The following is a 27,836-nucleotide window of genomic DNA, read 5'->3' on the forward strand; positions in this document are numbered from 1 at the left end:
CTAATTCCTTTCTCTGTCCTGTGTGAAGTGATGCAGAGCATCTGGACCCCTGATGATTGGCCCTCCCCCCAGTAGACTTAAAAAGAAATCTCCCCAGCAGGCTGGGGGAAGGAAAGGTGCTGGAGACCCATTTCACTCTGTCAACAGCATTTTTTTCCGCACATAAACTGATAAATAAGTAATTCAGAAAAGTTATCTTTTCTTATGCTGACAAGAAATATTCATGCCCCAGTCCAACTGACACAGTACTTTTCAAGGTTGTCTGTCACCAAGGCTGGGAACCTCTAATTGTGAATCAGGATCTCAGGAGTTCTCACCTTTGGGATGGTCCTGGGGGCTTTTTTTTTTTTTTTGGTCTTGAAAGTTGATTTTATTATTGTTATTTTAAATATAGATATCCTGGGGTGTTATAGTTGAAGTTCTCCAGAGAAACATAACTAGGCTATATGTAGATTATACACACACACACACACACACACACAGCGTTGGGCAAAATGTTCATTGAGTTACATACATACAGAGAAATTTATTATGTTAAAACATACATAGCATAAAATCTACATTTTTAAGTGTACAATTGATGGCATTAAGTACATTCACTGACTCGATGGACATGAGTCTGAGTGAACTCTGGGAGTTGGTGATGGACAGGGAGGCCTGGCATGCTGCGATTCATGGGGTCGCAAAGAGTCGGACACGACTGAGCGACTGAACTGAACTGAAAGCACATTCACAATGTTATGTAAAAATTACACTAATCATTGGATAATTAATAACTCTGTTACATATTTTAGATATTATCAACAATTTTTGAAAACCTTTCAGTTATGTTTCCTTTTCTGTTTTTAGTTACAAAATTTATTTAGTTATAGGATGTCACCACAAATATTTTAAGAAAAAGCAACACAAATTTTATTTTGAAGTTTGAAACCTAGGATGTCCCATCTCCAAACCTTCTGTGATCATTGGTGAACCACTTAAGCTTTCTGGATTTATACTTCCTCATTTGTGAATTGAGGGTAGTAAAAGACACAATCCATTAAGTTCAGTTATTATACAAATCGTGTGTGTGATCTGTGAGGCTACAAAGGGTTCCAAGTTTAGAAGGACCCTGAAATTAGATTAATGCCATTTTGAAATTCTTAATAATTTGAATAAGAAGTCTTGTATTTTAATTTTGCATTGCACTCTGAAAATTGGGTAGTTAGTTCTTTATGAAAATAGCTATGGATTTTAGGATTAAATGATGTGAGTGAGATCCTTAAGTGTATCTTCCTTATTTTCTTTTTTTTAATATTTATTTATTTTTAGGAGATTGATGATTGCTTTACAGTAGTGGTTTGATTTCTGTCATACACCAATGTGAATTAACCATAGGTGTACATATGTCCCCTCCTTCTTGACTCTCCCTCCCACCTCCTACCCATTCCCACCCCCCTGGGTTATCACAGAGCCCCAGTTTGAGTTTCCTGAGTCATACAGCAAATTCCCATCGGCTATCTATTTACATATGTTCGTGTATATGCTTCCACGGTACTCTCCCCATTCATCTCACCCTTTGGTCCTTGGGCTTTAATTGAAAGCCTTCTCTGCTTCTTGAAATGTAATGATAAACATCCAACTTGATAAATGATGGACTTTTGTTACTCTTTTGTGGCTGCATTCAGATTTCAGTTCAAGTACACGAGAACAATGGCAGAATGAAACATGTGGAGGTTGCACGTATGTGTGCCTACACGTGTGTGTGCATGTGTGCTGTGCTTAGTTGCTCAGTTGTGTCCAAGTCTTTGCTACCCCATGGACTGTAGCCTGCCAGGCTCCCCTGTCCACGGGGATTGTCTAGGTGAGAATACTGGAATGGGTTACCATGCCCTCCTCCAGGGGATCTTCCCAAGCCAGGGATCGAACCCAAGTCTCCCATATTGCAGGCGGATTCTTTACCATTTGAGCCACCAGGGAAGCCCTCCTTGGAGCTTGCAGGGGAAGAAATAGCTGATGGCTTCTAAATAGCTGACTTTGTTTCACCTCAGCTCAGAAATTTGCATTTGGAAAAGGCTTATTTACTGGTAGAGCATAAAACAGAAAACATTTCATTTCACACATGTATATTTGTATGTACACATGTGCGTGCACACACATAAATACAGTTTCTAGTTTGTTATCCTAACACTTATTCTTGCTGCTGCTACTGCTGCTAAATCGCTTCAGTAGTGTCTGACTCTGTGCGACCCCATAGATGGCAGCCCACCAGGCTCCCCCGTCCTTGGGATTCTCCAGGCAAGAACACTGGAGTGGGTTGCCAGTTCCTTCTCCAATGCGTGAAAGTGAAGTCGTTCAGTCGTGTCTGACTCTTCGTGACCCCATGGACTGCAGCCTACCAGGCTCCTCCGTCCTGAGATTTTCCAGGCAAGAGTATTGGAGTGGGTTGCCATTGCCTTCTCCGCTTATTTTTGCAGTTTTCCTATATTTGGTTTATATTTTATTAATCTTCCAATTATTTTCTTCTCAAATCTTCTTCACCCTCAAAAATTCTGATTAAAGATCACAGACAGAAGGTTAGACTCTCTCTAAAACATTGCCTTTAACAGTGGCCCTTATGTTTGGTACCTCCAAACAAAATGTTTCTGTAATCTTTTTGTTTTCCTCTTAAACGTCTTGATTTTCTATTAATTCCTCTGTTAAATTTTTGCTGTTGTTCAGTCACTAAGTCGTGTCTGACTCTTTATGACCCCATGAAGAGCAGCATGCCAGGCTTCCCTGTCCTTCTCTGTCTCCCAGAGCTTGCTCAAACTCATGTCCACTGAATCAGTGATGCCATCCAACCATCTCATCCTCTGTTGCCCCCTTCTCTTCCTGCCCTCAGTCTTTCCCAGCATCAGGGTCTTTTCCAGTGACACTTTATGTTTAGTATAGCTGTGTATTTCTTTGACATTAAGTCACTTTCAGTTTGCGGTTTGTCATTTATGATCGTCTGTGTTTGAATGAATGGCTCAGTGGTTACTCAATTTAAATTTCAGAATATCCATTCAAGAGCCAACCAGGAATGCATATACTTCCTGTCTATCTCATTTACATATGTAATATTTTATTATTTATCTTCGACCAGTGGCTCTCAAAGTGGAATTGTGAGTGATATTTTATAAAATTGTTTTTCATAACATGAAATGACTTCTGGTTGTAGAAAACAAATGGCAAATCTTCTGCAGAGGCTGAGGCTTCAATAGTACCCAGATTCTGTAAGCCACAAGAGTAAAGGGAATCACATTACTTCCCTTCTATTATTCTCCTTAAATCAGATTTCCAGAGATCAAGTTTGCTTATGACAAATGAACACCTGTGCTCTCATCTCACTTCGTGACTTAAGGACTAAAATTTTTCTAAAGAAAGGAAAACATCCTAAATAGCAAATTCAATGATAATAATTTTATGACGATAATAGCATTTTTAGGATGAGGGATTTGTGAACTGATCTTTTGTCCACTGGAGTGAACACCCGTGACATTCCCAGGAGGCCCACAACATTCTGACTAATTTCATGAGTGGAAGCACTACCAGTTTGGAACAAAAGGGACAGGGGATGAAATAAAAGGAGGCTATTGGGCAGCCTTCCTGTCCTGCCCACTCCCATCCCCATCCCCACCCTCCACCCCCAATCTTACTGGCAGGAAGCAGGTTAATAAAACAGTTCATCTGAAAGTGATGCCACCTTTCTTGAGAAAGAAGAGATGGCCCAGAATAAAACTGAGAGTCCAGAGGCAGAACTGAAAGTCATGGAAAATTATTCTGAATCCTTGAAATCTAATTGAGTTTGTCTGGCTGAATTTTAAAACTGCTTTCGATTGATGGCTTATTCTAACCCTCCATTTCCCACCACTTAGAACAACTGATGTCTTAGATGTCTTAGAAAAACTGGTAACATACACCTGTCCCTTGGCTCTATCTTGGGGACAAGACGCACAGATCTGTAAGTTGGGAGGAATTGTGCCCTTAATGGGCTACTCATCTGTACTTGCTTCAGACGGTGAGCTCTGGTACTTTAGAAAGGATGAGATTTAGATGAGATCTGGGGACTTTGAGTTGATGCTGTGACCAGATGAGCCCTCGGGGGCTTTTGGAAGCATGAGGGATGGGCATGGATTTTGGAAACCAGAGGGCAGACGGTGATAAGCAGAATTTTGGTCCCCATGACTTTGACCCCTGGTGTTATGACTGAATATGTTATATACTTTTCAGATGGAATTAAGGCTACTAATAAAGTGACCTCAGAGAAGGCAATGGCACCCCACTCCAGTATTCTCACCTGGAAAATCCCATGGACGGAGGAGCCTGGTAGGCTGCAGTCCATGGGGTCGCTAGAGTCGGACACAACTGAGCGACTTCACTTTCACTTTCACTTTTCATTTTCATGCATTGGAGAAGGAAATGGCAACCCACTCCAGTGTTCTTGCCTGGAGAATCCCAGGGATGGGGAAGCCTGGTGGGCTGCCGTCTATGGGGTCGCACAGTCGGACATGACTGAAGCGACTTAGCAGCAGCAGCAAGATAGAGAGATTATGCTGGGCTATCTGGGTAATCACAGGAGCTCTTTAAAAAGCCAGAAGGGGAAGGTGGAGATACTTGAAACATGAGACATATTCAATAGGCCACTGCTGGCTATGAACAGGGAGGAGACATGAGCCTCTAGAAGAGCCTCTAGAAATTAAGAAAGACTTCTGACCACCAGCCAGTGAGAAAATGGGGACTTCTGTCCTACAAATGCATAAAATAGAATTCTCCTATTTGAGTAAACCTAGAAGAGGATTCTTTCACAGTTGTTGTTGTTCAGTCACTCAGTCATGTCCAACTCTGCAACCCCGTGGACTATAGCACACCACATTCCTGTTTTCACTTTCTCCTGGAGCTTGCTCAAATTAATGTCCATTGAGTCAGTGATACTATCCAAGCATCTCATTCCCTGCCACTCCTTTCTCCTTTTGTCTTCAGTCTTTCCCAGCATCAGAGTCTTTTCCAATGAGTCAACTGTTCACATCAGGTGGCCAAAATATTGGAGCTTCAGTTTCGGCCTCAGTCCTTGCAATGAATATTCAGGGTTGATTTCCTTTAGGACTGACTAGTTTGATCTCCTTGCAGTCAAGAGACTCTCAAGAGCCTTCTCCAGCACTACATTTGAAAGCATCAGTTCTTCACACTCACTCAGCCTCACATTCATATGACTACTGGAAAAACCATTGTTTTGTCTATACAGACCTTTGTTGGCAAAGTGATGTCTCTGCTTTTTAATACACTGTCTAGGTTTGTCATAGCTTTTCTTCCAAGGAGCAAGTGTCTTAATTTCATGGATGCATTCACCATCCTCAGTGATTTTGGAGCCCAAGAAGATAAAATCTGAAACTGCTTCCACTTTTTCCCCTTCTATTTGCCATGAAGTGATGGGACCAGATGCCATGATCTTAGTTTTTTTAATGATGAGTTTTAAGCCAGCTTTATCACTCTTGTCTTTCACCCTGATCAAGAAGTTCTTTAGTTTTTCTTCACTTTCTACATTACAGTGGTATTATCTGAATATCTGAGATTATTGATACTTCTCCCAGCAATCTTGATTCCAGCTTGTGATTCATCCAACTTGGCATTTCACATGATGTGTTCGGCATAGAAGTTAAATAAGCAGGATGACAATATACAGCCTTGTCGCACTCCTTTCCCTCTTCCACACAGACTTCAGATATAAACCCAGTCTGGCCAACATCCTGATTTTGGCTTTGTGGAGCCTGAAAAAGAGAATCCAGCCATGCTATGGACTTCTGATCCATAGAAATGTGAATTACAGTAAGTCCCCTATACACAAGCCTTCAAGTTGAGAACTTTCAAAAATTCAAACTTGCGTTCCATCAATGTCAAGCATGAGTGAAACTGCAGCTTGCCCTCTGTCTCCTATTGCTGATGACCCTGTAGCTCTACCATCTCCCACTTCTCCTCCCTCCTCCAATCAGTACCTCTTCTTGCCTGTTCATTCGATGCCAACCCCTGTATACCAGCTGTTGTACTAGACTACTGGACTTTTCAAGGCACTGTATTATAAGATTAAAAATGTTCTCTTTATCTTTTGTGTTTGTCTTTATTTGTATGAAAAGTTTTATAAACCTATTACAGTACAGTACTATGTAGCTGATGTGTTAGTTGGGTAACTAGGCTGTTTGTTGGACTTAGGAGCAAACTGGACTTACCAATATGCTCTTGCAATGGAACTCATTCATATGTAGGGGATTTATTGTAAAATAGATTCGCTATTTTACACTCAGTCATAAGCTGCTGAGTGTATGGTAATTTGTTAATTTTCTATTGTAATTTGTTACAGCAGCAATAGAAAAAGAAGATACCTTCTCAGCCACCGTGGAGAAAAGGCCCCACTTCTCACCAGACAAGACAATCCCCGGTTTGCCGGCCTTGGTTCCTCCTCCGGCAGCAAGAGGAACAGCCTGAAAAAGAAGCTCACTTGCATGAGACACAACTTATGACACAGTCATCGTACAGCACAAGATAATGTCACCTCCTTAGTTTAAAATATGTGCACTTTCAATGACATTTTTGTTCACGCGAGATATTTCCCCTCCAGCAATTACTGTTGGGTAACACTTTTTACTTGAAATAAGAATAAGGCTCCAGCGTTTTATTAAAATTCCTTTCCCAAGCCAACGATAAGCCAGAGGCTTTCACCCGGGCTGGGTTCTCAGTGTCTCAGTGGGAACTGGGAAGAGAGAACAGGGAAAGCTGGAGTTGGGGAGACCTATGGCCAAGATCAAGCAGGATGGAGCAGCTGGCGTCAGAGGTGACAGCAGGGCAGAGCTAGAGCAGGTTCCTGGAGCAATGATATGTAACTAAATGTGTGTGTGTACGCATGTCTCGTTGCTGACTTGTGTACAACTCTTTCCGACCCCATGGACTGAAGCCCACCAGGCTCCTCTGTCCACAGGATTTCCCAGGCAAGAATACTGGAGTGGGTTGCCATTTCCTCCTCCAGGGGATCTTCCTGACCCAGGGATCAAACCCTGGTCTCTTGAATTGCAGGCAGATTCTTCACTGTCTGAGCCACCAGGCAAGCCCATGAATTCCTGTATAAAGTATTAACTGGTGATCACATTTGGACTTTAAAAAGATTGGGGGGGGGCAGTAAGAGTGGAGGTTGGTTTAACACAGTAACCTGTTTGAGAATGGTGATGATTAGACTAAAGTAGTGAATTTTCCTCTCATAAAGGAAAAAAAGGACACAATTTACAAATAATTGTAACATATAAATATTCCTTATTGTTAATTCCACATAGCAAATGGGTTTTACATTCCACATAGCAAGTTGATTCTTACAATATGTTTTTATCTATTTTGGTAGAACTCTTATATATAGAGAGACACTGCGTTCTAACTGATAAAATTTCTGACCTGAATATTGGTTTATAAGAGAAACAAAGTGAGATAATGAAGATGTGTGCAAGAATTCACTCATTGGTCAATGACCTGACCTATTTCTTTGCTGAATGGGTTAATAATTTTGAACAGAGACTACCTTTTCAAAATTTTAAGTTATTCTCACCATCATGGCTAAAGATAGGACACACTATCAAGTTTAAATGTTAACACATTTCCCCCAGTTCTCTCTTAATCTTAGAGAATCACTCCAGCATGGAGAGGAGGAAGAGTCAAGCTTAATCAAGGTCCAACTGGTAACATTTGCCAATTTCCATGGCTAAGCTATCCTCACCATGGTGGCTTTCAAGATCCAATGTGACATCACTGTAGGCAGTGTGGGGAAGGGATACAGGCTGGATAGGGTTTCCATGCAGGCACTACAGGTGAACCACAGTAATCTCAAGGACATAGGTAATAGTAAAGTATAGGAAAATCAGAAATTATGGTTTTGACTATTTATTACCTTTGCTTAGTTTTATTTATTTACTTGTACATTAATATCATTTAATTTTTAATCATTAAGTTTTTATAATTTGGTACTTAACAATCAGCTCACAAAATTCTCAAAAATCTAGCCATCAGCTGTCACAAGTCAATACAAGTCAACACTGCCACACAAATAGCATAGAAAGAATGCTTACAGCAACGATGCTAGAAGCTTGGGTTGCATAGGTAGATGGTCTGTGGCTCAGAAAAGAAGCACAGCAGAGAATCACTCCAGCATGGATGGGGAGGAAAGGGTTGGGCTCATGAAATTAGTATCAGACATGTCAACAAAACATCCAAGTGGAGATGCCTAGTTAATAATTGGATACATGCATCTGGAGCACAGAGGAAAGGCAGGGATGGAGAAATAAAGTCGTGAGTCATTGGTTTCTAGATGAAAAGCAGCTGCGGATGTAGGAGAGCTTCCCTAGGGAAAGAGTATACACTGAAAAAAGAAGAGCTAGGTCCAAACCTTGAAATGCTACCTTCAATGGCTAGATAAGGACAAGCCTACAAATTAAATGGAAGGTGGTTCACCCAAGGGATGAGAGGAAACCCAGATATCGTGCTAAAGAGGCTGAGAACAGATGCTGCAGAAGAAAGTCAGCAACACTGAAAGTTGCCAGGAGATAGAAGATGAGAACTTGAGGTTTTTGATGGCTTTGTGTGTGTGTGTGCTGAGTTGCTTCAGTTGAGTCCAACTCTGCCTGACCCTATGGACTGTAGCCCCCAGGCTCCTTTGTCCATGGGATTCTCCAGGTAAGAACACTGGAGTGGGTTGCCATGCCCTCCTCCAGGGGATCTTCGTGAACCAGGGATCAAACCCGTGGTTCTTATGTCTCCTGTGGGTTCTTTACCACTAGAGCCACCTGGAAACCCCATTGATGGTTTTAATAACTATTTCACTGCAATGTTGAGTAGGATCCAGGTTGCAGAGAACTGAAGAGCCAACCAAAAGTCAGGAAAAAGAAAATGCAATTTTCTTCTTTCTAGAAGTTTGGTAATACAAAGGTGAAAATGGGTAGTCTCAGATGCGGGGCAGTGTAGGGTTGAAGAAGGGTATTATTTTACGGGAAAACAAAAACAAAAACAAACCACTGTTTGATTCCAAAATCCAGTGGATAGAATCCAGTAGAAAGATATAAGATTCCAGGGAGAATGCAAATAAGAACCTGAGAGGATTCCAAGAATAGATCCAAACACATGTGGGACTTTATTATATGTTTAAAGTGGACATTTCATATCACAGGGGGAACCTTATAGCCATTCAGGAAATAAAAATATGAATCTATAGTTAAAACCATAAATCAAAACAAATTCTATATTTAAAAAAATAGAAATGATAGAAGTATCGTAAGTATGGATGAATTGAATTATCTCAAAGTTCAAAGGCTTCTGTAAGTAAGATAATAAATCTAGAATTTGGGGAGCACAGGTATACCTGTGGCGGATTCATTTCGATGTTGGGCAAAACTAATACAATATTGTAAAGTTTAAAAATAAAATAAAATTAAATAAATAAATAAATAAAAGGCGTTTGGGAGTCAGAAAATGACTCCGGCCAAAAGTAAAAAAAAAAAAAAGAGAGAGAGAGAGAAGATGAAGATTTTTTTATCTGCCAACAAAACACCATAATCAAAATAGAAAATTCTTTTTTTTTTTTTTGAATTTTTAAAAACAACTTTATTGGGGCAAGTTGATTTACAATGTCGTGTTAGTTTCTGCTATACAACAAAGTGAATCGGTTATACATATACATATCTCCACTTTTTTAGATTCTTTTCTCATATAGGTCACTGTATTGAGTAGAGTTCCCTGTGCTATAGAGTAGGTCCTTACTAGTTATCTATAACTTTGATGGTGATTTTTTTTTTTTTGGTTTCACTGGGTCTTCGTCGCTGCATGCAGGATTTCTCTAGTTACGGTGAACGGGGGCTATCTTCGTTGCTGTGCACGAGCTTCTCACTGCCGCGGCTTCTCGTCGCCGAGCACAGGCTCTGGGTGCACAGGGTTCAGCAGCTGCAGCACGTGGGCTCAGCAGTTGGGCACGCTCCAGAGCTCAGGCTACTCTTTTTCTGGCACATGGGCTTAGTTGCTTCTCTGCCTGTGGATACTTCCCAGACCAGGGACCAAACCCGCACCCTCTGCGTTGGCAGGTGGATTCTTATCCACTATACCACCAGGGAAGTCCTCTTTTTTATCTGTAGTAGTCCATATGTCAACTCCAACCTCCCAGTTTATCCCTGCCTGCTCCCCAATGTTCGATATCTTGACTGTGAATTTATACAACATAATTATATAGAATTACAGACACACACAAAGGTGAAATCTGGATAAGCTCTGTGGATTGTACCAATGTCATTTTCTTGGGTTTCATATTAGTTACTTGAGATGCTACCAGTAACCTCCCTGGTAAACATTTTTTTTTGGAGGGGGGGTAACATCCTCTCAATCTGTAATTACCTGAAAAAAAGCTTTAAAAAGTCTATCAGAGATGCATAACAACATATTTACAGATTACATGACACAGCTCTTAGGTTTCTTTTAAAATATATTCTAGTAATTAAAAAAATAAAACAGTAGAAGACATAGATGAAACAGAATTGAAAAGATGTTGCTAAATGCTGAAGCTGGGTGAATAATACATAGGGGAAACACTAGTTTTGTGTTTGCAGACTTCCCAAATAAAAAATTTTAGACTTTTTATTTAGCTTAGGACTAAGCCTAACTTACACAGCCTTACTCAATGCTGTAACTTTTCCATACAAATTGAGTTCAATGCTTGTAATTGTTTCATTCACAAAGTTTATTATGACCTTTTATTGCTGTTAAGTCGCTTCAGTCGTGTCCGACTCTATGTGACCCCGTAGACGGCAGCCCATCAGGCTCCCCCGTCCCTGGGATTCTCCAGGCAAGAACACTGGAGTGGGTTGCCATTTCCTTCTCCGAAAATTCTTAAAATTTGCAGCTCATATCACAAAGGACCAAATTCCTAAAAATAGAAAAAACACTATAAAGCCAAATGAAAAGCCACAAATCAATGGGAAAATGAGCCAAGATTATAAAAGTTCTCAGAAAACAAAACAAAACAAAATCTCCAGCGTCAGCTCCTCAGTGAAATATATCACCGCTTATAAAAAAAAAAAAAAAGGCCAAATGAAACTATGCTTATATACCATTTTTTGCTCTATTAGGTTGAAAATGATTTTTTGCCTTTGTTTACAACACACTGAATTTGAGGAAATTTTTTGCCTTTGTTTACAACACTGAATTTGAGGAAATGGTGCATTTTCATTTACTGAGTTATTCAGTTGTAAATGGACAGGGAGTGCCTTGGTGGGCACGATTAGTTTTTTTTTTTTTTTTTTTCCTACTTTTTAAAACTCTTATTTATTTTTATTTATTTATTTTAGTTTTTTTTTAATTTTATTTTTTAACTTTACAATATTGTATTGGTTTTGCCGTGTATCAACGTGAATCCGCCACAGGTATACACGTGTTCCCCATCCTGAACCCTGCTCCCTCCTCCCTCCCCGTACCATCCCTCTGGGTCGTCCAATTAGGTTTTTAAAAGTTACAAATAAGCGTACACTTTAAACTTGCAGTTCCACTCCTGGGAGTTTATCCTACAGCTTTGAGTGACAATATGATGTATTTTATCAATTTTTGAAGATGCATCTTGGAAATTGAAATGAGTTTTATAATCAATGCTGCTGTATCTTTTCTTTGTTAAAAACACATAAAATGGCACATTAAATAATAGGGTGTCTTATTATTAAAGCATCTTAGTTTATGACAGTTTGTAGGAAGATCATTCATTATAACAGGAGTCAGGATAAAAAATGAAAGCAAAGCATGAAACTTTGCAATATATATGTATACACATACATATATGTATGTATATATATATATATATGTATATATGTTCACATCTAATCTCTTGTTTGTATATGTGTATAACAACTTTGGCAGGATCCTGGTAACCTCAGCTGCCTAACCAACGGCAACCCACTCTAGCATTCTTGCCTAGAGAATCCCATGGACAGAAGAGCCTGGCAGGCTACAGTCCATGGGGTCATAAGGAGTCAGACACAACTGAAAGTCTGAGCACAGCACAGCTGCCTCAAGGGAAGTGAGCTGGAGGACAGATCTGGAGGAAATCTCACATTCTCTTCTGCATTTTACAGGCATTGTAAAATGAATCATCTAAAAATTTAAAAATGTAGCATCTAAAAACAAATGTTATTAAAAGCAGAAAAAATCAATTATCCACACTGTAAACCTTGCTTTGCCTTGGCTTCACAACTGTGCTCACTTTTTTTTTTTTTAACTGACTAAACACTGACTCATTAGCCACTGAGCCTGGAGAATAAGAAGGAAACAAAATTTGTGCCACAAAATTATTCTTTACTCTGAGTCTAGATGTGGCAGGAAATCCTCAAAAACAATCAAATGTCCTTTCTATACTCTTGGTAATGAATTTAATATCATAAATTCCTTTAAAAAGGATGATTTGGGGCGACTAGGCTGACATGCCTTAGAAGTGAGTCTAGTTCTAATAAAGTTTTAAAAAATCTTTATTACTCTTCTGATCATAAAAGCAATACCTTCCAGGGAAAAAAGAATGGCAGGCTATAGAAATGCTGCTATAGAAAGTGGAAAAACCTGTTAGCAAGGGCAGGGTCAGGGATATAGTCAGGTCCAGGAACACCTGTTGCAAGTAGTCTTCACACGTTGACAGGGGCATTGTACCCAACTCATGTCAAACTGTGACATCAAAACGCGTGTGTCCAAACATTCTCCAAGTCAAACAGCCACGTGAAACTGTCTTGCTTCCTGTGCAGACGGCCTGTCATGATGGGTGCCATGTGGGAGGACCAGGGCTCCTGTCTGGCTTGCAAGTTCCTTGAGGCCGTCTCTACATTCTCACCTCCCAGGCAGGAGCATGGCACGTGGTGGGGGTGGTCAGTAAGTACCCACTGAAATCATGAAGAGGGGGCACGGAACCATGGAAACCCTACCAACCAGGAGCAAGACCAAACTTGCCCTCCACCCCAGACTGCAGGTGCAGGGGTCTGAGCAGGTCACCCATGCCTGAGTCTCGGTCCATCATCCATACAGTGACTGTAACAACACTCCTCCTGCTGTGGAAATTTAAAGGGATCTAAGCACACTGGCTGCACAGTTCCAGGAGCAAAATCAGGGCACAGTGTATTTTTTTAACTATGGTGATTTCCACTGGGAAAGATTGAGCTGAGGGGCAGAGTCGGGGGTGCGCCATCCTAGGGGACACTGGGAATGGCGACGACTGTGTCCTCAGGGTGTGGTGCCCCAGGCCGGACTCCACCCAATTGTCCTTGCCTAATGTTCAGCAAGTGAAGAGGAAACCTGCGTTGTTGGAGTTTTGTCTAGGAGGGCGCACCTGTACCTTGAATGCTGGAGAAACAGCATACCTGCAATAATTGCTGTGGCCACGAGCTCTGGGATGCTAATGTCATCTGAGCCCACAGCCAGCAGCCCTGGGGTCCTTCTCAGGCATCGCTTAGCCCCATAGCAGCTGTTTCACACCTTTGCCTGTCTCCTTAAGGCTGCTCCTGGTGGCCAGAATCTTAAGATTCTGGCTGTAATGCGGGAGAACCAGGTTCTATCCCTGGGTTGGGAAGATCCCCTGGAGAAGGAAATGACCACCCACTCCAGTATTCTTGCCTGGAAAATGTCATAAACAGAGGAGCCTGGTGGGCTACAGTTCATGGTGTCACAAAGAGTCAAACATGACTGAAGCGACTTCACTTTCACTTTTCACTTGAAGCAGCTCCCTACTGCCTACCTTGGGTTCTAGGAGACAACCTCACCATCCGTTTTACAAAGAAACCAGAGTTGCTTACGGAGATGCAGTTCACATGCAGTTCCAATTTGTCCTTGGAAGTATGCAGTTCAGTGGTTTTAGTATGTTCACAGAATTGGGCATGGGCAACCATCACCTCAGTCCATCATAGAACATTTTCATCTCCCTGAAAAGAAACCTTGGACCCATTAAGCACCCACTCCCCATTTACCCCTTATCCCATCCACAGCCTAGGCCACCAAGAATCTATGTTAAGTATTTAAATATTTGCCTATTCTGGACACTTCATAATAGTGAGATCATATATATGCAGCATTTATGACTCTTTTCACTTGGCAGAATGCTTTCAAAATTCATCCATTTTATACCATGTGTCAGTATGTCTTCCCTTTTAATGGCAGAATAATATTCCATGGTATGAATAAACCACATTTTATTTATCCATGTATTCAGTTCAGTTCAGTTCAGTCACTCAGTCACGTCTGACTCTTTGCGACCCCATGAATCACAGCACGCCAGGCCTCCCTGTCCATCACCAACTCCTGGAGTTCACTCAGACTCACATCCATCGAGTCAGTGATGCCATCCAGCCATCTCATCCTCTGTCGTCCCCTTCTCCTCCTGCCCCCAATCCCTCCCAGCATCAGAGTCTTTTCCAATGAGTCAACTCTTCGCATGAGGTGGCCAAAGTACTGGAGTTTCAGCCTTAGCACCATTCCTTCCAAAGAAATAGTGATGGATATTTGCCTTGTTTTACTTTTTTGGCTATTATGGGGGGAGGAGGAGCTGTTATAAACATTCTTGCACAGATTTACACGTGGACATATATTTTTGTCTTGGGTGTATACCTAAGAATGGAATTGCTGGGTCGTGTAATAACTGTGGGGCTTCCCAGGTGGGGCTAGTGGTAAAGAACCCACCTGTCAATGCAGGAGATGTAAGAGACTCAGGTTTGATCCCTGGGTTGGGAAGATCTCCTGGAGGAAGGCATGGCAACCAACTCCAGTATGCTTGCCTGGAGAGTCTCAAGGACAGAGAAGACTGGAAGGCTATAGTCCATAGGATTGCAAAGAGTAGGATACCACTGAAGTCACTTAGCACTTAGTCACTAAGCATGCACATGGTAACTTCATTTAGGCACTTAAAGAGTTGACAGATTGTTTTCAAAGTGACTGCAGTTTACATTCCCACCTGCAGTGAATGAGGGCTACAATTTTTCTACATCCTGACCAATACCTGTTGCTGTCTGTCTTTTGGATTCTAGCCATCCTGATTATCTCATGTGATTTTGATTTGCAGGGCAAGTCTTCAAGTTTTTGAACCACCTCTTTTACTACTGATTCCATGCAATCACATCAATATGAATTATATGATTACATATTATGCAAAATATAAATAAAAATATTTGTTGTTGTTGTTCAGTTGCTAAGTCGTGTCCGACTCTTTGTGACCCCATGGATTACAGCACGCCATGCTCCCCTGTCCTTCACTATCTCCTGGAGTTTGCTCAAATTCATATCTATTGAGTTGATGAGGCCATCCAACCATCTCATCCTCTGTCACCTCCTTCTTCCCCTGCCCTCAATCTTTCCCAGCATGAGGGTCTTTTCCAATGAATTGACTCCTCACATCAGGTGGCCAAAGTATTGGAGCTTCAGTTTCAGCATCAGTCCTTCCAATGAATATTCAGGACAGTTTTTCTTTAGGATTGTGATGTATAATACATAAAATGTAGTAAAAATATAACAAAATAGAAAAATAAGCAAACCCTAAATACTTACATTAAGAAACTTGTAAATCCATTAGGACACATTCATCTAGTGGGAGCAGTTTAAAGGATGAGGTAAGTCTCTGGTACTGACATTGAAACATCTGACGTCAGCATTAAATCATATGCTGACAGCCCCAGTCTCTACCAGATCCTTCTCCAAGGAGAGGGGTCCTTCCTCCTGAACCAGATCCATCTCTGCCTTGGTCCTGGACCCCAACTCCTCACACCTCTTAAACACTTCCATTCCATAATCTGTACCCTCTTTCTTATTTGTATCATCAGCCATAGAAGAACTCCCATTCTGCAGGGGTTTCCTCCAGAAACATTGATAAGATGGAAACTTGGAGGCAAATGGCTGGAAGGTATCCAGTGCTGCTGCTCACTTACCAAGCTGTGCTCCTTGCAGTGTGTTTCAGCATCTATAACGTTTCTATCTCCTGAGGCTGTGGTGAGGATGGCATGAGCTGATGTCTCTGAAGCAATTAGAGCCATGCCCAGCATGTGGTAAACGCTTGTGTCTGCTCTCATAGTTACAATTGTCAACATTACGTTCACAATTTGGATAAAAAAATGAAAATGACAGTGTTAGTCATTCAGTCATGGCTGAGTCTTTGCGACCTCATGAACTGTAGCCCACCAGGCTCCTCTATCCATACGATTCTCCAGGCAAGAATACTGGAATGGGTTGTCATTCCCTTCTCCAGGGCATCTTCCTGACCTACGGATCAAACGCAGGGCTCCTGCATTGCAGGCAGATTCTTTACCTGGTGAGCCACCAGGGATAAAAAAATATGTGCAAATGATTAAAACAACTTCAGATAAAAACGTTATACAGGAGGATGTAAGTTTCTCCTCAACCACCTTTTCACAGCCTTACTCCAGAGGCAAGCATCGTTACCAGCTATAGGCTCATCCTCACAGAAATGGAATTTATCTGTGCTTTATGCAAAAAAAAAAAAAAAAAATCATGAGAAAGAAAATTCTACACAGAAAAGCCTCCTGAACATGGTATTCTTGATTTTTTTCCCACGTTATATTTATTTTGGAGATGTTTCAATGTCAGTATCAAAGACTTACCTCTTCCTTTTTAACTGCTGGCACTAAATGAATGTGTCACCTAATTTACCTGTTTCCTGAATAAAATATCTAGGGTTTGTTTGTTTCTTATTTTTCTTACCAGCTTTCTATAAAAAAATCTTACAAGGCCTTACAAGGAATTTATGTATGTGTGAAAATATCTGTGATGAAGACTAGAAGAGGAAATTTCCGAGTCAAAGGAAAACTGTATTTCTATTTTATAGTAAATATTATAAATATATAACAGTAAAATATTATTAGTAATATTATTGATATATAGTAAACATAATTAAACAATTAAAATTTGTTATCAATATTACCAAATTTGCTTCAGAAGATGTGCCAAGCGATAATTCCCAGAGAAAAGAGAGCCTGTGTCTTTCCTTCTATTTTTCCCCAATAAGTGGTATTGCTTTTGTTGTTCTTTTTCAGTTGCTAAGTCATGTCCAACTCTTTGCAACCCCATGGATTTCAGCACACCAAGCTTCCACGTCCATCACCATCTCCCGGAGTTTGCTCAAGCTCATGTCCATAGAGTCTGTGATGACCTCCAACTGTCTCATCCTCTGTTGCCCCTCTTCTCCTCTTGCCCTCAAGCTTACCCTGCATCAGGGTCTTTTCCAGTGAGTCGGTTCTTCACATCAGATGACCAAAGGATTGAAACTTCAGCTTCAGCCTCAGTTCATTGGAAGAACTGAGTATTCAGGGTTGACTTCCCTTACCATTGACTGGTTTGATCTCCTTGCTGTCTAAGGGACTCTCAAGAGTCTTCTCTAGAACCACAGTTGGAAGATCTGTGTCAATTTGGTTGATGAACAACAGAATTGGGATATAGTTTCAATTTGCAGCACTCTTAAAGTGAGAAGAAATATATTTCCACATGTTCAGAGGTTTATATTTGTGTTGGGAGGAAGGGTGGAAACTCTCTGTATATATCCCTTATGCAGTGTCTATTTTATGGTAGGCATTTTTTCATTGGTTTGTTAGAATAATTAACACTTTGATCATGATAAAAATTGCAAAATTTTTTTCAAGATTTCCATTTGGTTTTTGATTTGTTTTTTAAGTGTTTCCCAATTAGGGGCTTTTTGTAGTCAAATTTACCAAACTAGATCATGTGTAATACTTATAGAGAAGTTCCTTATTTTCATTTTCTTTTAGTGTTTTCATTGTTTCCTTTTTGTATGTTCATAGTTGAGCTATTTAAAATTTTCTTTCTACAAATTATTTTTCTGAAAATGATACAGTTATTTCCATAGTCCTTACTTATTAATTAACATTTTCCTCTCTAACTTAAAACATCATCTTTAAATTCTTATATCTAATTTCGTGTAAGTATGAACCAAGAACTTCCAGAAGTTCAAGCTGGATTTAGAAAAGGCAGAGGAACCAGAGATCAAACTGCCAACATCTGTTGGATCATAGAAAAAAGCAAGAGGGTTCCAGAAAAATATCTACTTCTACTTTATTGACTATGCTTTGACTGTGTGGATCACAACAAACTGTGGAAAATTCTTCAAGGGATGGGAATACCAGACCACCTGATCTGCCTCCTGAGAAACCTGTATCCAGGTCAAGAAGCAACAGTGAGAACTGGACATGGAATAAAAGACTGGTTCCAAATTGGGAAAGGAGTACATCAAGGCTGTATATTGCCACCCTGCTTTATTTAACTTATATGCAGAGTACATCATGCAAAATCAGGTTGGATGAAGCACAAGCTGGAATCAAGATTGCCGGAAGAAATATCAATAACCTCAGATACGCAGATGACACCACCCTTATGGCAGAAAGCCAAGAGGAACTGAAGAGCCTCTTTATGAAACTGAAAGAGGAGAGTGAAATAGCTGGCATAAAACTCAACATTCAAAAAGTAAGGTCATGGCATCCAGTCCCATCACTTCATAGCAAGTAGATGGGGAAACAATGGAAACAGTAGCAGATTTTATTTTCTTGGGTTCCGCAATCACTGCAGATGGTGACTGCAGCTATGAAATAAAAAGACCCTTGCTCTTTGGAAGAAAACCAATCACAGACCTAGACAGCATGTTAAAAAACAAAGACACTACTTTACTGACAAGGGTGCGTATAGTCAAAGCTATGGTTTTTCCAGTAGCCATGTATGGATATGAGAGTTGGACCATAAGGAAGGATGAGCACTGAAGAAATGATGCCTTTGAGATGTGGCGTTGGAGAAGACTCTTGAAAGTCCCTTGAACTGAAAGGAGATCAAACAGGTCAATCCTAAAGGAAATCAATCCTGAATATTCATTTGAAGGGCTGATGCTGAAGCTTAAGGTCTAATACTTCAGCCACCTGATATGTAGAATGGACTCATTGGAAAAGACTCTGATGATGGGAATGATTGAAGGCAGGAGGAAAAGGGGATGGCAGAGGACGAGATGATGGATGATATCACCAACTCAATGGACATGAGTTTGAGCAAACTCTGGGAGATGGTGAAAGACAGGGAAGCCTGGCGTGCTGCAGTGCATGGGGTTGCAAAGAGTCAGACGTGACTGAGCCACTGAACATGAGGTTCTTTGTGCTTCCCCGGTGGCTCAGTGGTAAAGAATCTGCCTGCCAGTGCAGGAGATGACAGGAGACAGGTTCAATCCCTGGGTCAGAAAGATCCCCTGGAAGAGGAAATGGCAACCCAGTCCAGTATTCTTGCCTGGGAAACCCCATGGATAGAGGAGCCTGGTGGGCTACAGTTCAGAGGGTTGCAGATAGTTGGACACGACTGAGCATGCGAGCATGCATGAGGTTCTTTTCAATTATCTATCTTTTTTAATATGAGCATCACATTGATTTAATATTGCAATTTTATTTGAAAGTTCTTTTTCAGAAAGATTGTTTATTCCTCCCTTTTAAAAATTGCTACTAAGTTGTTTTTTTTTTCTGATGATACTAAATGTGTAGATTAACTAAGGGAGAATAGACAACTCTATAAAGCTGAGTTCTGTCTCAGCACAGAGTATATTTTTCTGTTGTCTGTCTTGTTCTTTCACAATGTTTTAGCATTTTCTTCATCATGATGGTCACCATTTCTTAGTAAGCTTATCCCCAATTATGTCATGTTAATGTCATGAATGGTCTTTTTCTTCCACTGTAACCTCTCTATGCTGTTTTATAAGATAGCAATTGATACTTGAATATTAACAGCTCTATTCTGACATTTTCTGGATTATCTGATTTTATTTATTGCTTTTCAACTGTTTCCTCTTGGCTTTCCAATTTTTCCCATAGTAAAAGTGTTACTTGATCCATCCTTATTTCTTTCTCCCTTCTAATTTCATTGACCATTAGCTCCAGATTAAAATAAATGAGTGGTAATATTTAACATTCTTTTGTCTTATTACTGATTATATGGGAATGCTCCCAACATTTCCCTGTGAAGCACTGAATATCTTTTGGATTGAGATGAGTATTTTAAAAATATTTTATCATAAAAAATTTTAAAACATACAGAAATTTACAAAGTATGGTACAATAAACATCATAAATGCAAGAACCTAGATTCAACAGTTGTTACCATTCTATCTGAATTGCCTCACACACATACCCACACATTGTCTATATCTATCTGTATCTGAATGATTTAGAGTAAATTACAGGAACTTTCCTGACAGTCCAGTGCTTAAGACTCCATGCTTCCACTGTTGGGGGTATGGGTTTGATCCCTGGTTTGGGAACTAAGATCCCACATGCCGTGTGGTATGACCAGAAAAATAAAGATATATTTTCAATTTTTTAATTAAAAAATAAATTACAGAAATCATGGCTTGTCAAAAAAATTAAGATTTCTCTACATAGACACAAATCATTATCCAAAGTAAAATTAATCATGATAATAGCTAGTTCATTTTCAAATATGTCCAATTGATCCCCAAATTGCTTTTGTGGCAAGAAATAATCAGAGATCACAAACTGCTTTTGGCTGCTATATCTTAAGTTGGATATATTTCAGACTGATGAGGAGGTGTATTTTTTCTTGTTAATAATTTAGATGTTGAATTTATCTACTGTTTTTTCAGCATCCAAGAAGAGGGTTATAAACCTTTTCTCTTTCGGTCTATTAATGTAGTGAATTATTACTGAAAGATTCCCTAATATTGAAGATATTTTATATTATGCAAATAGAACTCTCATGGTATTATTTTTTCCAATGTGTTGTTTAATGTCACTCAGTGAGATTTGCCTATGGTTTTTGTTTTGCATACTATTCTTTTTATTTTTACCTTTGATGACAAAGTTATGTTTGTTTCGGTTTTTTAAAAAGTAAGATTTTCTTGTTTATCTATGCTCCGATGTAATTTAAAGAGCGGTTGGAGGCAGTTCTGCTTCCACTGTGGTGATGTATTCCCCCAGCAAGCCAGGTCTCCTGCTGGTAACACCTGTAAACCCTGGAAACAGCGTAAGTTCGGTTTACGCTCCACACTGCGTCACTCTCATGTTTCACCTTCTCTCTTGCTATCTTTTCCTGAGCTCTTATATGTCTCATTTTTTTGTTTGTTTGTTTATTTTACTTTACATTGCTTAATGTGCACGTGTGCCTGCTAAGTTGCTTCAGTCGTGTCTGACTCTTTGTGACCCCATGGACAGTGTAGCCCCGCCAGGCTCTTCTGTCCGTGGGATTCTCCATGCAAGAACACTAGAGTGGGTTGCTGTGCCCTCCTCTAGAGGATCTTCCCAACTCAGGGATCGAACTCATGTCTCTTAGAACTACCTGCATTGCCAGTTGGGTTCTTTACCACAGCACCAACTGGGAAGCCCTACATTGCTAGATACTGATAACTAAATTAATATCAACATTTCATAACTAAATTAATATTATCAGTATCTCCATCTTGCTAAAAATGGGCTCAGCCTCAATTTTGATCTGTTCTGTGACAACTTTCTTCTGCTGAGTGCTCCTGACCTGACATTTTTTCTTGCTTTTTTCTTAAAGTGCTTTTATGGTAGTTTATTATTGATTAGTTATCTAGAATAACCTGAATTCTTTTTATTTTTTTTAAATTTTATTTTATTTTTAAACTTTACATAATTTATTAGTTTTGCCAAATATCAATATGAATCCACCACAGGTATACATGTGTTCCCCATCCTGAACCCTCCTCCCTCCTCCCTCCCCAAGCATCCAGTATTGTGTATCGAACCTGGACTGGCAACTCGTTTCTTACATGATATTTTACATGTTTCAATGTCATTCTCCCAAATCTTCCCACCCTCTCCCTCTCCCACAGAGTCCATAAGACTGTTCTATACATCAGTGTCTCTTTTGCTGTCTCGTACACCGGGTTATTGTTACCATCTTTCTAAATTCCATATATATGCATTAGTATACTGTATTTATGTTTTTCCTTCTGGCTTACTTCACTCTGTATAATAGGCTCCAGTTTCATCCACCTCATTAGAACTGATTCAAATGTATTCTTTTTAATGGTTGAGTAATACTCCATTGTATATATGTACCATAGCTTTCTTATCCATTCATCTGCTGATGGACATCTAGGTTGCTTCCATGTCCTGGCTATTATAAACAGTGCTGCGATGAACATTGGGGTACATGTGTCTCTTTCCCTTCTGGTTTCCTCAGTGTGTATGCCCAGCAGTAGGATTGCTGGATCATAAGGCAGTTCTATTTCCAGTTTTTTAAGGAATCTCCACACTGTTCTCCATAGTGGCTGTACTAGTTTGCATTCCCACCAACAGTGTAAGAGGGTTCCCTTTTCTCCACACCCTCTCCAGCATTTATTATTTGTAGACTTTTGGATCACAGCCATTCTGACTGGCGTGAAATGGTACCTCATAGTGGTTTTGATTTGCATTTCTCTGATAATGAGTGATGTTGAGCATCTTTTCATGTGTTTGTTAGCCATCTGTATGTCTTCTTTGGAGAAATATCTATTTAGTTCTTTGGCCCATTTTTTGATTGGGTCGTTTATTTTTCTGGAGTTGAGCTGTAGGAGTTGCTTGTATATTTTTGAGATGAGTTGTTTGACAGTTGCTTCATTTGCTATTATTTTCTCCCATTCTGAAGGCTGTCTTTTCACCTTGCTAATAGTTTCCTTTGATGTGCAGAAGCTTTTAAGGTTAATTAGGTCCCATTTGTTTATTTTTGCTTTTATTTCCAATATTCTGGGAGGTGGGTCATAGAGGATCCTGCTGTGATGTGTGTCAGAGAGTGTTTTGCCTATGTTCTCCTCTAGGAGTTTTATAGTTTCTGGTCTTACGTTTAGATCTTTAATCCATTTTGAGTTTATTTTTGTGTATGGTGTTAGAAAGTGGTCTAGTTTCATTCTTTTATAAGTGGTTGACCAGATTTCCCAGCACCACTTGTTAAAGAGATTGTCTTTAATCCATTGTATATTCTTGCCTCCTTTGTCAAAGATAAGGTGTCCATATGTGCGTGGATTTATCTCTGGGCTTTCTATTTTATTCCATTTGTTTATTGAAGTATAGTTAATTTATAAAATTGTGTTAGTTTCAGGTGTACAACAAAGTGATTCAGTTTATATTTGAACGTGTGAATCGCTCAGTCATGTCTGACTCTTTGTCACCCTGTGGATTGAATGTGGCTTAGTTATTTTAGCATATGCTTCTCCCCACCCAATGAAGACCAGAAGCTTCTCAAAGGAAAGATATATTTCTCCTTGCCTGGACTGGATCACTACTAGGCAGATTTCTGAACGTGCCAACTGTTGGGTTTGGACTAAGTCATTTATCCCATGAGATGGAGCCATGGTCCTCATTCACGGTGTGGAAGAAGAGACAAGAAAGACAGGAAATAGCATGGACTGATGCTCCAGTGTGTGCCAGATCCTCTGTGAGGCTGTCTGTGTATGTCATCACATTTAATTCTCAGAACATTGTCATGAATGAAGTGTTATTCCTGTTTTTCAGTTGGACAACTTGGAGCAAAGAGGGATAAGCTCCTTGGTCCAGATTACAGATCCAGTATGTAATGCAGTAGAATTCTGATGACTCCAAAGTTCACTGTTGGCAGGACCTCCAAGGCCTCCCAAGCTGTTTCTTCATTCCACCCTATGTCTAAACAGCTGTTATTTAGACAAAGACTCTCTTATCACAACAGCAATCACAATGAAGCTCCTGTTGCTCAAGCACGTGGCACTTATCTCCAGTTTGCTTTGTGCTTCTCCTCACCACTTGCCAGTCTCTACACTGCCTTTGACTTAATGGGATGGGTCTTCTGTATCAGTCCTTCTCTGATTAAAGAATCTCTCTGTTCTCCCCCAGCACAATCGCTAGGAAATTGTGCCCAGCCTTCTCAGGGGCAACTTTTTTCAAGACTCAAACCTTCCTTGCCCTGAGCCCTAGCATGTCTCCTGGTTGGGGTGTAGACTGCCACAGAAATGAAAAGATAATATGACCCCTTCTGCTCCCTGGCTGCCCATCATTGTGGTCCCCTCACCTGAAGCCCTGACACCCTGACACTCATTGTTGCCAAAATTTAATGAATGACTGTTGTGATTGGAAACAGAAGTCTTGGAACAGGAGAGGTATGGTGGGCTTATGAGGGAGGGCAACATGGTCAGGCCTCATGATCAGAGGGCTCTGTTTCATTCTTTGCTCATTTGGCTGGTAACCTTAGGCATACACTCCTGAGTTATGCTATTCTACCATAAAAGAAGGTGAAAACATTTGTCCTGTACCTGTTGTGAGGTTCAAAAGAGAGCATGATGAGGAAACGTTTTGAAAATTATAACATACTCAATAAATGTTCAGGTTTCCCAAGTGGCTCAGTGGTAAAGAATCCACCTGCCAAAGCAGGAGATACAGGAGACATGGGTTTGATCCCTGAGTCGAGAAATCCCCTGGAGGAGGAAATGGACACCTACTCCAGTATTCTTTCCTGGGAAATTCCATGGACAGAGGAGCCTGGCAGGCTACAGTCCATGGGATCACAGAATCAGACATGACTGAGCACAACACAGTAATACATGTTCTGTTATTAACAACAGTATCACAGTTGGTAATAGTAGGTTAAACGGATGGTGAGGCAGAGCCTCCTGAACGACATCACATGATGAGGTCCAGTGAGGAGGGCTCACTTGCTCCTCAGCATCACAGGTGGTTTCTGAGGTGGGAAGTTGTTTTCTGCAGGCAGGTGGCTCGTGTGAATCCTGCCAACACCTCTCCCTACCTGTGTGAGTTTCAATTTCTCTAGCTGCAAAATGTGTGTTAGTCTATGTATTTCATTGAGCTAAGAATCAAGGGAGACAACCCTTTTGATACTCATCATAATGCAGCTTAATCAGTATAAACCCCTGTTGTTACTGTTGTATTTAGTTGAACTGAGTCAATTAATAGAAGCAGAAGGAGGGCACAGGAGAACTGCAAAGAGTCTGCTCTCTCAGTTTTTAGGTGTGATTCTGACCGTACAGGTCCAGAAAATCAGGCTCAACAGACTCACCCTCACTAATTAAACTGACAGGAGATCAGTTCAAAACCAAGATGTGAAATTCTTAATCAGAGGAGGGGACCAAGACCAGGAACATCTGGCAACACTAATCAGAGGATGCCTCAGGATAGCGCAATTCAGTAGGAAGGGAGTGTGATAATAAGGCTGAGGAAGGCTAAAGGCTGAGAAGGGAGGAAGGGAAAATGCCTCTGGCCTCTCCAGGAACACAGATGCTCTGTCCACCAGTATACTTCGCTGACACTTCCCATAAGACACAGCCAAGCCTTATTGCTACAACCTGAGCCACCAGCCCTGGTCTCTGTCTAGCTAGCTAGAACTCGTGCTTGGTCATGTCAGACTCTTTGTGACTGACTATAGCCCACTAGGCTCCTCTGTTCATGGAACTGTTGACATTTCCTACTCCAGGGGATCTTCTTGACCCGGGGATCAAGGTCTCTGTCTAGCAGTGCCTCCAATTACCCACCCAGGTTTTGCTCATTTCATTCCAGCTTTTGGTCATTCACTGTTGCTTATTTGGGAACCACTGCAGAAGCTCCCCAAAACAAGGCAATTTCTAACCATCTTGATGTTCCCTGCCCTCCCAGGGTCCCTTAGACCCACCTCAGCTTCCACAAGAGAAAGACACCATGGTTTTGTGACAATCCTTTGCTCTGTCTCTGATTCTTGCTCACATCTGTAATTTACTCCCCGCCCCCACTTTTTTTTCCTACAAACAGTTCACAGTATAAATCGTGGCATGGAAAACGGTGTGTTTCCTCTGGTTTCAGATAAGAGAAGCTGTAAATAATTTAAAGTTCCTGCTGCGGAAAATTACCCAAACAGAAAGGGCCTTTTTTAATGCTTGGCACTGAGGATGTTAAAATAAGAAATTGTGCCAATTTTCCTACAGGTGAAATTTTACCTTCTCCATAAAGTAAGCACTCTGACTCTGAAATAAATAATGCAATGAGATTTCTTGCAAAGCATGTCAGCATGAATGTAGGGCCATAGCAGTAATGGTCCACATTTGCTTTTCTTAAAAAAAAAAAAATCACTAAATGACTGATAGAAATTTTGTGTACCTGGGACCATTAAGTCATACCCCAGGGCTAAGACAGTGTACTCACTAATAGCATTTATATTACCACAACTGTCCAACCAAACTTACATGGAAAGATACTGTTTTGTCATACAAAATTCTGATTTGCATAGTATTGAATTTCTGCACGCCACTCTACTTTGAAATGGAAATCTGACCTATTTTTCACCCCCTAATTAATGAGTCATTGTGAAGTGGGGCCATAGCTGGTTTCACCTGACCCTCTGCACTGAGTGCCTCCAGAGATGTCCTGCTGTCTTTACCAGGGCTGCAAGTCTTCCCCCCTTATCTGCAGATGGGCACCGAGACTAGCCAGGCTCCATGTCCACAAACCAAAGCATCTCAGAGAAAGAGGAGGAGCAAAGCCATCTTACCTCATGTTCTCTTCCCAGTAAACCTGTGTTGGGGGCATGTAATGGAAAGAGAACCAGGCTGTACTCTCCCATCCAGGTACCATTTTGTAACAAGGGCAGCTTTGCCTCCCTAGACACCAGCTCAGTGGCTCCCACACCAGCTCAGCAGTTCCAGATTTCATCCTTTATGAGCAGAAAGGGCTGAGTCATCAGGCTTTACAAAGTGCACAAGAATTAGTAGACAAGGGTCAAATAGACATCAAGGATCGATAATAAAAATAGTTTTCCAAAAGCAGATAAAAAATACATGTACAACTGGAGTGTGTTTCTGGTGGGAAACTATCAATCTCTCTTACCTGACTGCTGGCTTCTTCCTTAGGTAACAGATGTTCAGTCTCTTTGCTTTCCCACCTCTGATTCTCCTGCAGGATGTCCAGTTGCCAAATAGTTCTGGGAAGGAGCTGAAAGGCCAGGGGATGATTCCTGACAGGTGGGAATGGGTTAGGCTGATGTTTTCTACAAAAAAAGGTGAAAGAAGGGAGGGAGGGAAGGAAGGAAGAAAAGGAGGGAGGAAGAAAAAAGGAGGGAGGGAAGGAGGAAGAGAAAGATGGAGGGGGAGAGGGAGGAAGGAAGGAAGAGAAGGAGGGAGAGAAGAAAGAAGGTGGGAAAGAGAGGAAGAAGGGAGGGAGGGAGGGAAGGAGGGGAAATTAAAAACAACAACAAACACTGCCTCCCATAAACTGGTCTCCATGGTTGCAGTGGGAGTGGTGTCATGGTTTCCCTGACTGTAGGGAACAAAAGAATAAATCCTCAGCTATTTTACTTGAAAAGCCCCTCATGGCTCTGTGTCCCTCACTGTGCCGAATGGGTCCCTGAGCAGCAGCTGCCCTGAAGGCTGTCTGCTTGGCCAGCTTTCTCCATCCTGCTATTTCTGTCCTGACAGTGCTTGCTTGGGAAGACTGTCCGTGAACCCTGAAGCTAGCTGAGCCCTTCCCTTACATGCACATGACTCACTGTGGCTGCCATCATCTTTCAGGTTCTTTTTTCTCCATTCAATTATAAACTCTGTGAGAGAGACACTGTATCTGTCTTATCCATGGGCTCATTCCCAGAGCCATCTGGTCAACCTTCCCTGACGATTACTCAGTCAGTGAGCTCAGAGAATGTCACTGAAAACATTTAAGCATATTTACATGCAAGTGGTCAGTCTCTCCTGAGACCAAAGAGGACAGTCTACCCTTTTGTAGACTTTTCCCAAGTCTACCATATACTCAACTGTTGCAAACATGGCTTGGTTTTACCCTGGGGACTTTGAGAGA

The 27,836-nt window shown here is 40.9% G+C and overlaps 1 long non-coding RNA gene across 1 annotated transcript; it reads right to left on the reverse strand.

Moving 5' to 3' along the window:
- Positions 1–523: 523 nt before the first annotated feature.
- On the reverse strand, positions 524–27,303 carry LOC112448000 (uncharacterized). Its single transcript, XR_003036220.2, has 3 exons — positions 26,874–27,303; positions 6,378–6,476; positions 524–5,768 (listed from the first exon to the last, which is right to left on the reverse strand). It is a non-coding gene; the product is annotated as an uncharacterized lncRNA (long non-coding RNA).
- Between the last annotated feature and the right edge of the window lie 533 nt (positions 27,304–27,836).

This window comes from Bos taurus, chromosome 1 (genome assembly GCF_002263795.3).
Source record: "Bos taurus isolate L1 Dominette 01449 registration number 42190680 breed Hereford chromosome 1, ARS-UCD2.0, whole genome shotgun sequence".
Taxonomy (NCBI): Eukaryota; Metazoa; Chordata; class Mammalia; order Artiodactyla; family Bovidae; genus Bos; species Bos taurus.